This window comes from Phalacrocorax carbo, chromosome 7 (genome assembly GCF_963921805.1).
Source record: "Phalacrocorax carbo chromosome 7, bPhaCar2.1, whole genome shotgun sequence".
Classification (NCBI taxonomy): Eukaryota; Metazoa; Chordata; class Aves; order Suliformes; family Phalacrocoracidae; genus Phalacrocorax; species Phalacrocorax carbo.
The window spans coordinates 1,058,926-1,073,313 of NC_087519.1; the positions used below are offsets into that span (position 1 = coordinate 1,058,926).

Below are 14,388 nucleotides of genomic sequence, written 5' to 3' on the forward strand. Positions count from 1 at the left end.
GTAAACAGGCTTTGCTAAAGCTTTCTCAAACTCACACGGATCCCACAAAAGGCAAGACTGAAGAACCTGTTTCAGTTTAAACATTAGGAAAACTGAACAACTGGTGGGTAGCATCTCAGCAAAAGGTAAAACACGGCTCTACTTGAAACAAATTAAAAATAACCACATTTTTCAGAATGTTAATAGCTGCCAAGAGCATTCTGCTTGAAACACTGAATACTGAAGTGACAAGATGAAAACAGATACTAAATAAATAATGGTGTATGTATTTTATTAAATGTTATCATTTTACATTTTCATATAGGCAAAAGTGTAAACAGTGAAAAATCCAAAGCCTGCAGAACAAAAGGTCTCCTGTAAGCAAGTATTTTGCAATAGAACATTACATGTTTTCGGTGAATCACAGCATGATTCGCCTGGAAAATACACAAGGTTGACTAGACTTCACAGACACCATCGCGCACTTCTGCTTTAGTTTAACATTCATACATGCAGGAGACCCTCTGCCTAAATGAGTACATGACCTGCCAGGGGCCAAACCAATACCAAAAGGGGAAGAGGAGCCAGTCTTTATCTGTTGCTTTATGGTACACCCACTGCTTAGCCCTTTTCTGTGCACACAACCATTTGCTGCTGACTTCCACCTCCCGTGGATTTGCCTGAACAAATACATGAGTGGTGCGTAGGGGTGGTGTGCGGAGAACTTGCCTCCACCCCAAAAGTTCGCTCCTTCCCGAGTACCTTACGGCAACTGAGGAATTTCCGTACTTGCACATACCCCAACAAAGCATGAAAAAAAACCAACGTCATTTCTTCAACTTCCATATGCCACAAGAAAAGTCCAAATTTTCTTTGAACTCATGACATTTTATGACCCTAAAACTGTGTTTCTCAGGTAGGAACAACAATATTGTCAGTACAAGCAGTCCATCATTAACCCTGCTCAAAACACGGCGTGCATTGTCAACGTTGGTTGTGTATCCTTAAAAAGGTGAATCAACAGAACGGATTGACAGCCATCAGAATGTTCTTACGTCTTCTCAAGGCAAAGAAACACGTGTAATGGAGCGTATAAAAGGTCATCTTCTATACAAATATATTTAATACCACTATTTTGTTTGCATATTGGAGAAAAGGTAGACTGAAATGTTGCTATTTTACTTGAAGCAAGGTTTCCGAGATCCCGAGTTCTTCACAGAATCCATTTCGCTGTTCAGTACCAGCCTCTGCAAAAAAATCTGTATTGGACAACTTATTGCTTTATCCATATTACAGACAATTTCAGCATGCCATAAATCTAGCTGTCCTTATTGCAATCCTTATTCCAGGATATATACGGAACTTTAAGTAACCTGGGATCCTTCTGTGAGGAGAAAACCCAAAATATTTAATAGTATCAAAAATCCTGCAGCAATAAACTAGAAAATGTGAGATTGGGTGATTTATATCACTATGGAGAAACAGCACAGTGTTCAGCTAAAGCTTTCTAGCTGACTCCAGGACTAAGGAGACTGTATTTCTCTAGTACAGCAGTGGTTTAAATAAAATAAAAAAAAAAAAAAGAGAGAACAAAAACAATGGGGGGCATATATGTCTATTCAGGAGAATGCAGTGGAAATTTCAAGCCAGCCAGAAACAGGGTAATGATATTTATGCAAGAACTTCATGCCAATAGAAACCCTAATTCCTCGACCTATAAAGACCTCCCCACGTAGCCACCATGGGATCGCTAGTATGGACACTCTACAGTTTAACTTCCTAAAACCAGAGTTCACCACTTGTGGGTGGGTGTTTCTATCCCCGGAGGACTGGTTTGTGACTGTAGGTGGTTCAATGGTGCACTGTGCTACATCAAACATACATAAAAAAGTTCAATTAAATTTGTGCTCGCCTCTGTTTGTGAGGGGGATCCAGTCCCGTATGAATTCTGACTGCTGTCAGCTGGCGTGTCAGCAGTGAGAACAGCAAGTCTATAGCTGTTCCTGGACAGACAGATTGGATCACAGACTGGCACAGCCTGGAGGCTGCTTCTCATTTAACTCAAATGCGCGGTTCTGTTTTACCTGTTAAACAAAACTTATTCCCTTCAGATAAGCAAAAGAAACAATAATTACTGGAAATAGGCAATTTAAAAATATAAACCCAAACAAGAATTGCTTTGTTTATACAACAACTATCTCTCAATCATGTCACAGTTGTTTTAACTTTGGCAAAATAAACTGCATTGAACTGCTGTGCTCGGAGTACCAAGTGGTACGTGCAAGAAGAGTGCTGAATACCGGAGAGAACTTAAAGGGAGACACCCTCTCCCCCCCCCCCCCCTTCAAATTATCAAAGGGAATTAAACCCTTTCCCCCTGAAAAAGCAAAGCCCACAAGGCAAGATTTAGGATTTTAGCTTATGAGACAGCATTCTGAGGGATGACCTGATCCCTACACGTGGGTCCTGACACATGAAAGAGGAACTCCAGCAGCGCACGACTTCCAAATCTTGCTGAGAAGCGTTAGATGGAATAGCTGGAACTTAAACTCAGACCTGAAACGAAATGCAACCCCTAACTGCGGACACTCGAAACAGCTTACCAAGAGAAACTGGTGGACTCATCAATACTTAATCTCTACAACAAATAGGGAAGTCACTCTAAAGCATGGCATTTTAAATGAGCATATAAAGACAAAGGTAACGCATCAGCAAGACTTAGGAAAAAAAAGACCTGGGAAGAAATCATAAAATATGAAGGACGGCCTTTCAAACGAACATGCAGGGTGTAACATTTCAAGAATGTGCAATATTCTGGCAACCATACATTTTTTTTTCCTTCGGTTTCTCTGAAAAGTAAAGAAAACATGCACCTAGAGTCTGACAGAGCGCCTGGAACCCACCGTCAGGGAGAGACCCGCCACTGCCAATACTTGAGCCTTTTCTTTGAACCAAATACACGTTCAAAGCTTTTAAAGCTTCACCTGTACGCAGGCGGACACGGCATCGTTTTGTGTTTGCATGTTTACACACACACATGCAGAGCGAATGCTCTTTTCATGGTACACATTATAACGCGGGAACAGGTTACAGCAGGGGGACCTTTGAACTTTTGCCTTCACAGAGGCGTCAGTCAGCAACGTGATTTTTACGTATTCCCACCTGACATGTGGCAAAGCTCACAAGCCTGCTGGTCCACCACCCTCTCCCTGCCACGGCTCAGAAACGGGTAACTCGAGGACAGCACAAGATCACTGTGGAAGACACATTTTAATACTCTGTAACACAGAAAAGTAGTTCTCATTCCCATAAAGATTAGTTTGAACCCTGACTCATGTGCTTTAATCTCTCTCCTAAATGTTTTTTTGGCTTTCGTTATAAAGGCACCAGACCATTTTGGTATTCATACAAATACCTGCTTGCTTTGAATCTTGCTGAATGATTTCCTCTGGCAGCTAGTTTCATTCTAATTACATGGTTTGAAGAAGTATTTCCACCTACCATTTTTCAAAACTCCCACTTTCTAAGTATCAGTGAATGTCCTTTTGGGCTCGTACTATGAGACATCGCAAAGTTATCTTGCCATACTAGTTCCTCCCGATGGACTGACAGACAATTAAGTTTTAGCAAGTCTGAGCTAACCTTTTTCACAGCTGATAATACAAAAAATATTCAAGTACTACCGTTAATGAGTGTGTTTAGAAATACTTTAATGCTCTAAAGGAATATGGCTACCTGTTCTGGGTTAGGGCTATGCTGTTTCCACTGCCTTTTTATGACCTCTTCTTAAGAAATTATGGTAAAGTTAGCTTTACAATGCCTTCTGCTAAAGAGTAGTACAGTCCTGTGATGGAATTCTAAAACAAATGTTGGCTTCACAGCAGCAGATGTGGTTCAGTTTAACAAGCCAATAAATATTTTAAGCGACTAGAGAGCCGGGACTTCTATAATATAATCCAGGTTTAAAAGCTGAGAAGGGAGTCGGCAGGTACTAGAAAACAAAAGCGCACAATACCTGCGTGGGTTTCTGCCTCCTGCTCAATTAGAGAACGAGGATACAAGCCACTTCTGTAAAAAACATTCCATTTTAAGCAATACCTTGAAAAGTTATCCTAACGTCGTAATGCATATTGACCTGAGAACTGAAGATTGCTGTTTAAAGAGCCTGGTGGATAAAAGTTGATTACAAACAGAAAGAAAAATTCGATATGCAAGTTCAGTCGGTGTTGCAAGTCTAACCTCGCTAGAGCCTCTTATACCTTGAGACAGCCAAGCTGTTTCATTAATCATGCAAATACTAAAACACACAGCATCCTCGACATTTCATACTGAAAGCAGCTGCCTAAAAAACAACAAAAACCACACCAAAAAAGAGAAAGTGGAAATAAAACTTCACACTAGACTCCACAGGCGTCTTGAAACACAAACTCGCACCACACAACCGGTACTGCCCTAACGCTTTAGGAAGGAAGGCAGAGCTGCCTGAGCCCTGCAACCCCAGGCAGGCGGGCGGGGAGGGCAGAACCGCCCCCGCCGCCAGGCCAGGCCAGGCCGAGCAGCCGCGGGCAGCGCTTGAGGCCTGCCGGGAGGGACGCCGGCGCCACCGAGCCCCGGGGCAGGGCCGGGCCGGGCCGGGGCGGCTGGAGCGGCGACCGGGGACCGCGGCCCCACCGCCGCCCGCCCCTCCGGCTGCAGCCGCGGCCTCACACCGCGGCCTGCGCGCCTCTTCCTCCCCGGGGAGCGCGGGGGAACGCCGCTACCGCCCGCAACCGCGCCGCCGCTTCGCCCCCGCTCCCTTCCTCCTTCCCGGCCGGCCGCAGCGGCTTCCCCGGCGGGAGAGCTCTGCCCCGCCGCGCCCGCCTCCTCCGGGGACAGAACCGGGCCGGGCCGCGCTCCCGCAGCCGCGCACCCCTCGATGGGGGCCGCCAGCCGCGGGTCCCCCGCCTCACCTCTCCTCACCTCAGGTGCGCGGCCGGATCTCGGCCGCCCCCCACCCTCCCGGGCTCGGCAGGCCCCACCCCGCACCACGCTTCTCCTCACGGCTCGCCCCTCGCCTCACCTCCGGGCGCGGCGGTGGGCTCGGCCCGGCGCCAAGGGAGCGAGGCGGCCGCTGCCTCCTCCGCCTCGGGCACCCTCGGCTCCGGCGGCGGCCTCAAGCGCAACCTCCCACCCCCGGCGGCGGCTCCCGGTCCGGGGAGGAGGAGGAGGCCGGGCTCCTCTCCCGCACCCCGCCGCGCTCCGCCCGCCCGCCGGCCCCGCCACCCCGGGGCGCCGCTCCCCGCGCCAGGCCCCGGCTTCCCTCCTTCCCGGCCTGCCCCGCCGCCTCCGCCGTCGCCGGGCCCCCCTCCCCCGGCCGGGCTGCGCCTGCGCGGCGGCCCCTCTCCCCATCCGGGTCCCTCCGTGTGGTGTAGCAGGTCGGTAGGCGGGAAATGGCGACTGGCTGCTGAGCGGCTGCGGAGCGCCGAGCCCCGGTGAGCGGTGTAAACACAGCGGCGCCCGCCCGGCCCGGCGCGGCCCGCCCCGGCCCGGCGCGGCCCGGCCGCCGGGGACCCGGACAGCGGGGGCCCGCCTCCCCGGCACCCCGCACCCGCAGGTAACTGAGGCGGCGGCTCAGCCAGCGCGGGGTCCCAGCCCGGGATCAGGTGGGAAGGCGAGGGGTGGCCGCTCCGGAGTGACCGGCGGGAGCCTCTCCTCAGGGCCTGCCCCGCGGCGGGGCCCCCTGCGCCCCGCGTCCCCGCCCGCCCGCCGGGCTCCGCGCCCCGCTTGCCCTGCGGAGACACCCCGTCCCTCCCCGCTCACCTCCCCTCGCCGGCCGCGGAGGCCGGCCAGCCCCGGCCGCGCCGGAGCGGGGGCGCAGCCCTCCCCGGCCGGCCCCCTGCCCCCGGAGGAGCGGGCGGCGCGGCTGTCACCCCCGCCCTGACACCCCCCGCCTCCCCCTCTAGGCCGAGGCCTGCGGTGAGCCGCCGCCGCCGCCGCCCCCCGTCCCGTCCGGTCCCGTCCCGTCCGGCGCCCCGGGCGGCGGTGGGCGCCGCGGGGGCTGCGCCGTGCGGGGCGGCGGGGGCGCGTCCCGGGCCGGCTGAGGGGGCGTAGCTCCGCGGGCTCCATCCCAGCCCCCTGCCGCCGCCGGGCGGGCCGCGGCTCCCGCCGAGCGCCGCGCAGCAGGCGCCTGTTGCTGGCCGCCGTTGCGGCCGCGCCGGGGGCGGCGGCGCTGGACGTGCCTGTCACCGGCTCCGGGGGTGGCTGGGGACGGCGGCGGGGGGCTGCCGCCCCGGGGGACGCCGGGCACCGGAGCCGCGCCGCAGGCTGCCCGGGCAGGGATCCCGGGCGGCGAAAGGCTGCTGCGGAGGATGTCAGCGCGGTTGGGCAGAGGGGAGTAACACCAACTTCGTCTGCTGTCACTTGTGAGGGCGGGGGGGGAAGGCGGCCGTGATGTACCGGCCGGGAGCGCGCCGGACCGCCGCCCCAACCCGTTATTGGCGTGCCCCGTCGGTACTGGGATCGCGGCGTGAGGTGCTAGCGTTGTTGCTTGGCGCATTGATTATCTGCTCGCTTCTGTGCTACTGAGGAGTACCGTGCAAGCCTGTTGCTCAATTTTATGGTGCTTAGGAGCACGCTAGAGGACAGGGCTTGCTGTTTCTTTGTGGCCGTTTTGGTGATCTCCGGCCTCGTTCTGCCTAGGGTATTTCTTGTTCTGCGATGCTGATAAAGCTTGTCCTGATCCCAAGCCTGTTGTTTCTGGTTGGAGGTTCTTTGTAGTCTTCTAGTGGCTTACGGTACACTTTCAAAAGTAATTTTGAGGTTGTATTTATTGACTTTACCTTCCTTGATAAGTTTCCACTGTTACAGTACAGCAGTCCATGAAGAGGATCTCTAAGTATAACCATTACTCTGTTGCCTTGGGCAAGTCACAACCTCTTTTGCCATTTCTCCATCAGTAAAATGGGGATAATAATACCTCGGAGAGTTGTTACAAGAAGTAGTTAATGTTTGTAGAGGGCTTAAAGGACCTAAGTGTTATTAATTAAGCCCCATGACACATTAAGGTAAGAGTTAGCGAACCAGGTTTACACATGGATGAACTGAGGCAGGAAGAGATTATGATTTCGCTAGAGTAACATATTGGATCTGTGACAATAGCAGAAAACAAGTTGTAACTACTTCATGCTGTAGGGAAAAGCGAACAGTTCTGTGTAACAGATAGGTTTCCAAGATTGTTTGCCCCTCCCTCACCCCCCTCCCTTCCAATTTCGAGCTTTTCTACTTCAGGAGGTTTTGCCTGTGTGACTTCCAGTTGACTGGATAGCTCCAAGGACACTTGCGGCTTGCCCACTTAAAAGTGTTTCAGCAGTTTTCATAACAAGATATATGTTCTAGGATGCGAGCCAAATCCAGACTTAAATTCCATAAAACATTCTCCACTTTTCCCCTGAAAACATTGTGCGGAACTTAGTTAAGACTTGATCCTGTTCCAGTCAGCAGAGTATGCACTAAAGCTGACATTCCTGTTTCATCTGAGAAAGTTCTTTCATTAAAGAAAAAATTCTCTTGTCAGTCTGTCCCAGAGATTTAATGGTACAGTTAGATCATGTCTCTAAAGATGTAAACATTCCACATATGCTGGAGCTGTACATGCATTTTCATAACTTAAAGGTAATTTTCCATCTTCAGACTTCCACCGCAAGTGTTGATAACTTCCTTCCACGGTGTTGATTCCCCAGCACGCTGACGTGACACTATTGCAGGCTGACTAGCATTAAGCTGTTGTTTAAAAAAAAGAAGTCTTCCGAATTCAAAAGGAAACTTAGTCTTCATCTTACAAAGTTTTTCCATACACTATTGGCTTTTATTTTCTTTGATCACTTGTAATGCTGCTGAGGTTGACACCAACAAAAATAGTGTTTGCAGAAGACTCTAAGGACCACCTCTTCTCTTCTGACAGCTTTCTGTGCAAATATTTCATTCCCTGTGGAAGAAAGTTTTTCATAGGTGTAAGTGGAGTAATAACTTGGAGTACTTGCGTGTTTTGGTAAGAACCAATACTGAACTACTCTGGCAAGAGCTTGCAAGAAAAGCTTGAGCCAGGGGGCTTGGACAAGATGACCTCCAGAGCTCCCTTCCAACCCCAACCGTTCCGTGAGTCTATAAAAGCAGGATGTATCAAGTAGGACTGGAATTTGGCAGAAATCTAAAATTAATGTGCTTGAGACTTCTTGCCCTTCCGAAGGAGTAACTGGAAGTTCCAGAACATCATAATGATAATTTCAAGATCACAGCTGAAACCAGTGTAACTGTATAACTCTAAAATTGCCTCTTCCAGTTCATGGGTTTGGAGCTTTCCCCTTTTCAAACCTTGTACAAGTTCTTCCCCACCCATGTGTTTTCAGCCTGGGCTCCCTGGGGGACCCAGTTCCCGCGTGGCGTGGGTTTTGAACTTTTTGATAATCTCAGCATAGGACTATTAGAATCATCCCAGATTTAAAGGCTGTCCTGTCCCCCCATCCTCCTGTGATGGCATCTTTATTTTGTGCTTTCTCAGGAGCGTTCTTCTCGGACAAGTGTCTTTCTGATTCATGACTGTGAGTAGATCAGATATGATGGTTCTTACTCTTATTAGCCCAGCAAGTAAAGGACTAAGTCTGAATGAAATTCTTTCATTTGCTGGCAGCCTATGTTACTACTAAAGCGTTGGCACCAATCTCTTGTAAGTTTTAAAATGGAAGATTGTTTTTTATTTATTGTATTTGAAAAGTTCATTTGATGTTTATACATCCCAGTTAAGTCTTCAAAAAATGCAAAAATGCATGATAAGTGCACAGTTCATTAATCAAATTCATAACGGATTACAATTTTTAGGGGGCAGAATATTTAAATTGAATCATGCCGCCCTGATCCTGTAAGGGAGCCGTAAGCTCTTTACAAGCTTGTTTAAAAAGAGTAGCTATCTCAGGCGGGGATTTTGACAGCGTCAGGCCCTGCACGGTACTTTAAACAGGTTAATTTGCTGAAGTGCAGCGTTAGTTGCAGTGCAGCATGTCTCTTCTGATTGCTTGGAGGAGAAATCACATACACTGAGATACTTGAGAGCCAATATAACATGTTGTTTACATGTTGAGTTGCCTAGATGGCCATTATTTAGTATTTTAGAAAAATAAATATTTTACATTCACAGGTGAAGACATTTTCAATAGCACTTGAAAAATTAAGTGTGAAGTCATCCACATCTAAAGCAATCAGTTTCAGGGGTTGGATGGTAGCTTCCCAGTTGGCAGTCTTAACTTTTTCTAAATAGATTACTTCCCAATCAGATCAGTTTCAGTAATTACTTTGATTAAGGTCCTCTTAACTGTGGAAAATAAGGAGTTCTTTCATCGTACCTCGTGATCCTAGGAGAACACTTGTCAGGACAGCCTGGTATAAGAAAATAATGAGTTGAGTATCAGCCTGAAGCGTATTTTCACCTTTGCCAACACAGATGCGTGATCTGACCTACGTCCTTTGTTGCCTCAGTTTCCCTATCTGATGGGTTAGTATTTATGGTAATACTGAGACCTGTGGACAAGCCGAGGGGAAGGCAACGTGCAGCCGCTGGTGGACAGGATTAACCTAGCAGCCGCATTGATCTCTGCCGCATTGTGGCATAAAAAATACAGCTCCCCATGGGGAAAGTTTTCTGGGAGTCCAGCCCCGTCAATCAGATATCTATGCATCTAGCTAAAAATAACGCTGAAGCCAGCATTTAGGAAGTTGCCTATCTGTTGCGTTAGATCTAATGAGGATCCTCTGCCCACGAGGTGATGTGGATGCCAGAGCTGCTTCTAAAAGAGGCGATGGAGGTTGAAGTTGCCCCTAACAGTCTGAACTCCTGCCTGAATTCACAGTCTTTTTGTTGGGTGAGGAATCTCATTACAAGGCATAAAACGCTTCTAGTTTTGAATTCATAGTATTTATTGTAGCAGTGTAACTTTAAGTGTAACATTATCATGAAAATAAGTTTAACTAAAAGGAGCTGTTAACTCCACAGCATCTGGAAAATAAGCTATGTGTACTTACTTAAAGTAGCACAGCACTAAAAAATATATCCCGCTATTCATTGCCAATACGCCAAGTGTAAGTAGGAGAAAAAAAAATCTACGACTGTAAAACATTTGGATTAGAATTTACTTATAAATAAATAACTTTATTTCATATATATAAATGCACGGAGTGGCAACACAGCAGGAGAGTCATTAGCAGCAGAGTGAGGCTGGGAAGGTGTAGGGCATGTTAGCATCCTTGAAGCCTCATATGAAAGAAGAGGAACCTGTCCTTAGTTAGGCTATGTTTTGGAAGAGCTAATTTAAGTTAGTAAATTAACAGGAACTCAGATCAAATCAGAGCAGTTGTTCTAAGCAATTTAGCTTTAGCTGCACTGATTCAGCCTAAATCATAACTCAGTTTACTTTAGGCCATTCTAAAACATGATTGCTTTGATTCACCTTGTATTTTAGGAGGTGCTAATTAGAGGAAGGTAGGTAATTCAATCTAAGGATTAGACTATACCACAAGGACTTTACTGGCACAGCACTACCAGCCTAGTTAGCGGTAAAACCCCTGCACAAAGGGGTTCCTTTTGCCAGCATGAGCTGCATTTGCACTCACTAGGAGGCTGGTTACCCTAGCTGTATTTGACTAGGGAAAAAGAGTGTCTCCCCCTTCCTTCCTATTTCTAACAGGTGGTATCGTACAGGCAAAGCTTCTGGTTCAGACACAGTCTAGTGTGGATTTCCTTAGTCTAGATAGAACTGCAAGGGTACTCAGTACCTTCTGCTTAGGGTACGGGGGCTGAAGGTGCTGGAACAGAGTGTCTAATACAGGTGTATTTATTTCTTACCCCCTGTAGTGGGATTTGCTTCAACCGTTGTAGTTTCCTCTAGGCTTGCTCTTCTGTAGTTTACATCTCATAGCTGGTGGTTTTGAAGTATTCAGTATTTCAGGAAGGAGTGGGCTGACTCGAGGTAACAGTTCTATAGTCTCCTTTGTCCTTGCCTCATTTTCCAATAACCTTTTCATATGAGATAACACTACCTGAGTTGCTTCGCTTTTCTCCCTTTCCCAGGAACTTCTCTCATTTTGCTATCCTAGGGGAGCTCATTTAGGTGCAGCAGGCTTCCTTTTATATGAAATAATGCCTTTGGGCTGCCGTGTGATGCCTGGTCACCTGATCCAGATCCACCACCTGGGAGGGAGATAAAGCCTATAGGTGAGGGCTGAGTTCATTCTCTTTTGAAAATGTGGCTAACTGTGACATGCTGCTCGTGCTGGAGTTACGTGTCTGTGTCCGTGTGTCTGGGAAATGAGGACGAAGAATGTCTGTCAGAAGTTAAGAACTAAATAAAGAGGATAAGAGAAATCTAGTTATTAGTAGCTGCACATGTGTCAGTTGTGTTGCTTCTGTGTTTGCCAAAGAAAAGCATAGTTTGAACTGAAGTTTTAGGGTTTGTTTCCAGAGGTGGGGCAGGGTATACGAGAAGTAAAGGAGGTAATTTGTAAATAGCAGAAATATCTACACAAACATTAAAGGTACTTATGAGCTTTGTGTATACCAGACTTAAATATAGTATATTTGATTGAATTACCTAGCTCAATTTATTTGACACCTTACACTCTTGTCAAGACCAAGCAGTTGTAATTAAATTAAATACGCTTGGAAAAGCTTGTTTATTTTGCTTATCAGTACAGTACTGATGAATATTAAAGAAGAAAACAAGAAAGTTAGTGTAATCTTGACACTTTTAATTTATGTTCTTAAAAATACAGATTTGGAAGAAACTTTTGAAGACTTGAATGTAGCTAAAGTGATTTTCTTAAACAACTGTAATTACTGGATTCAGAGTTTTGTGTTGCGTAGGGACTAGAAAGCTGACTAGCGCTCAAGTCTCTGAGAGCTCAGTGGGAAGATGGCTGTATGGATACAGTTGCAGGTGAAGAGGTGTTATGCTTAATTACCCAGTGGACTTATTTGAAGATAATTCTGTTTTGACAGGAGGTTGGTTTATTATATACCTGGAAAACGTTTGATAATGTTCAGTCTCAAAGATAAATAGTTAATATAAAAATGGCCTGAGTCAGTTGACATAATAGGGTTCCGAACCATAAAAGAGTTTAAGATTAGAAAATAAACATGCGTCATCAGTGGTCCATGCTTTCAAAATTAAAAAGTTATTTCAAGAAGATTGCTTCGTCTCCTCTTCGTGTATTTTCTGTTCCCTTTCAGTTTAGGTCAGAGGAGTACGCGTAGCTGGTAATGTGCCATTTACTGTGCTGCTGGGAATTTGAAAGGCTCTGTGTCTGCATTTGCAGATAGCAGATATTTTGTCAGAATTACTAGGGTAAAGGGCTTTCACTTTTTGTTTGATGGTTTAGTTCTATTTTTAAACTAAAGTAACTATGCTGATAAACCCACTACTCTTACATCAGCTTACTCGAGGGTTGTCGGTCCTGCGCTGCATTGTCAAACCGCGTGGTGCAATAGGAGCAGACCTGCAGAACGAGTCCGTTGGTGTGGGGACTCCATGTCCCTGTTGTTGGCATTTCTGGAGGTTTTAGCTCGGTCTGGTCCCGTGCCCTTTGGTGGCTGAAGCGTATCTTCCAGTTCAGTTTCCGTCAGAGGACTCCAGTCGGTACGCTCCGAGACTGCTCTGCTGTGTGAGCCCAGGCACTGTGAACGGGACGGTGAGAGATCTGTTTCCAAAGCTCGCACCAGATCCAAACTGAAAAAACTGGTGCAGCTTTATGTGAAGCAATGTCTTGCCTTATGAGAGGGCAGAAGATGCCTTGCCACTTCTAAAGTTTGTGTTAAGCTCCGTGTGAGAGGAGTGAGAAGCACGTGGCAGTTGTTAGAAGAAGGGACAAATCTGATGTGAAAAGGCTATAAAAGAAGGCCTAAGCCTTCAGTCTGCTGTCAGAGGGTAGAAGGGATGCTTCTCCACCTGCTACTTGAGTTCCGTAGCTGAGCTCTGCTCTTTTCCCTGTGGCTGGCTGGGCTCTCCTCATCTGCTTCTGCACAACCTCTGCTGAATTAGCTCGGTTTGCAATAGGTGCTTGTTTAAACTAATCTGGGGGGACTTTGTTTATCCTCTGTGCTCAAAGAGAGTTAAAAAAACTAAGTTCTGTTTCACAACATATATGATACTGAAAGGATGAGAAGAGAATGAAGAGAATGATTCCCCCGCCCCACTTCAATGTGTAGGTTTTTGAATATTACTCTAGGAGTTTTGATCCACTCTAGTGCTCAGGGACAAAAGATGTTAAGCATTTACATGAATGGTATGCTTAGCATTTTTCTCCAAACTCTGAGTTATTTTATTGTCCCATTGTAAGTGTCATAAATGAGGATTCTTCTTAACGAGATAACCGCAAGTACAAGCTAAAATAACCCAGTCAGTTATATGTTGTTTCTTGAACAGCAGAATTTAAAAGGTCTGTTCTCCCACAGGCTCATATTCCTTCATGCCTTCCAGCCCTCTCATCTCCTGTAATGCCTCCAGGCTCTCTATCCACAGTATTTCACGTATGCCCACCTCCAGTCAGAGTACGGGCTGTTTGCTCTCCCTCCCGGTGCCTGAAGTGCCTGCGCTGGGCTCGCTGCTGCCTGAGCCGGAGGCAGAGCGCGCGGCTGCTCGTTCGCTGCCCTGTCCCTGCGGAGGAGTGACCCTTGTTTCAGAGGTGGGCGAGGAGGGGAGACGAGGTGGAGTGTGTCTGTGTGTCGCCAGAGTGGATGTGGGGTGAGGACTGGGCTGTGGCTGTCTTTTGCATATTGGGGACGTTAAAAGGGTCTGTCTTACCTACGTAGCTTGTGATTTTTAGAAAACTTGTAGGAACTTCCTATGTATGAAATTCCTCTCCCTGTGTGAAATTGGGTTGATATTGGTCAGTGTGTTCTGCATTTGCCAGGGGAAGACTGACAGACACACAGACAGTTATGGACGGTGCCATTGTATAAGCCTTATTTTCTCTAGAAACCAGGCTGTAAAAAAAATCAACTGTAATAGGAAAAGCTTATCAAAGCTTGTGCTAAAGAATACAGCCCTTCAAAGAGTACAGTAAGCAAGTGAAATGCATGACATAAAATACTGTTGCTTTAAAAATTTGTGACTGGATGGTCTTTGTTGAAATAACGTGCCAGGAAATGAAAGGAAAATTTTAAACCTGAATAGTTTCAGTGACCACATCAACAGAAAACCCCAGCCTCGCGGCTGATACTGCAGCAGCTGAGCACAGTTTGCTGCTACAGTCCCACTGACCAGGCAGTGAAATGGGCTGGGATGTGTTCCTTGACCTTGAGAGCAGGCGGTGTGGCACAGGTTGCATCCTCCCAGCTAAGCTCTCTTCCTCCAAAACAGGGTGATCTCCCCGGCCCTGCCTGCAGGG

General features: G+C 47.4%; 1 protein-coding gene and 1 long non-coding RNA gene across 3 annotated transcripts in view; one reads left to right on the plus strand and one right to left on the minus strand.

The window, feature by feature from the left end:
- Nucleotides 1–256: 256 nt before the first annotated feature.
- On the minus strand, nucleotides 257–5,012 carry LOC135314242 (uncharacterized). Its single transcript, XR_010373675.1, has 2 exons — nucleotides 3,142–5,012; nucleotides 257–2,063 (listed from the first exon to the last, which is right to left on the minus strand). It is a non-coding gene; the product is annotated as an uncharacterized LOC135314242 (long non-coding RNA).
- A 352-nt stretch (nucleotides 5,013–5,364) lies between these two features.
- CTDSPL2 (CTD small phosphatase like 2) overlaps nucleotides 5,365–14,388 on the plus strand; it is a 43,864-nt gene continuing 34,840 nt past the window's right edge. The window contains exon 1 of one of the 2 annotated variants that reach the window (XM_064455962.1): nucleotides 5,365–5,450. The gene's annotated coding sequence lies outside the window, so the exon portion shown is untranslated. The other variant, XM_064455961.1, reaches the window with a different exon arrangement.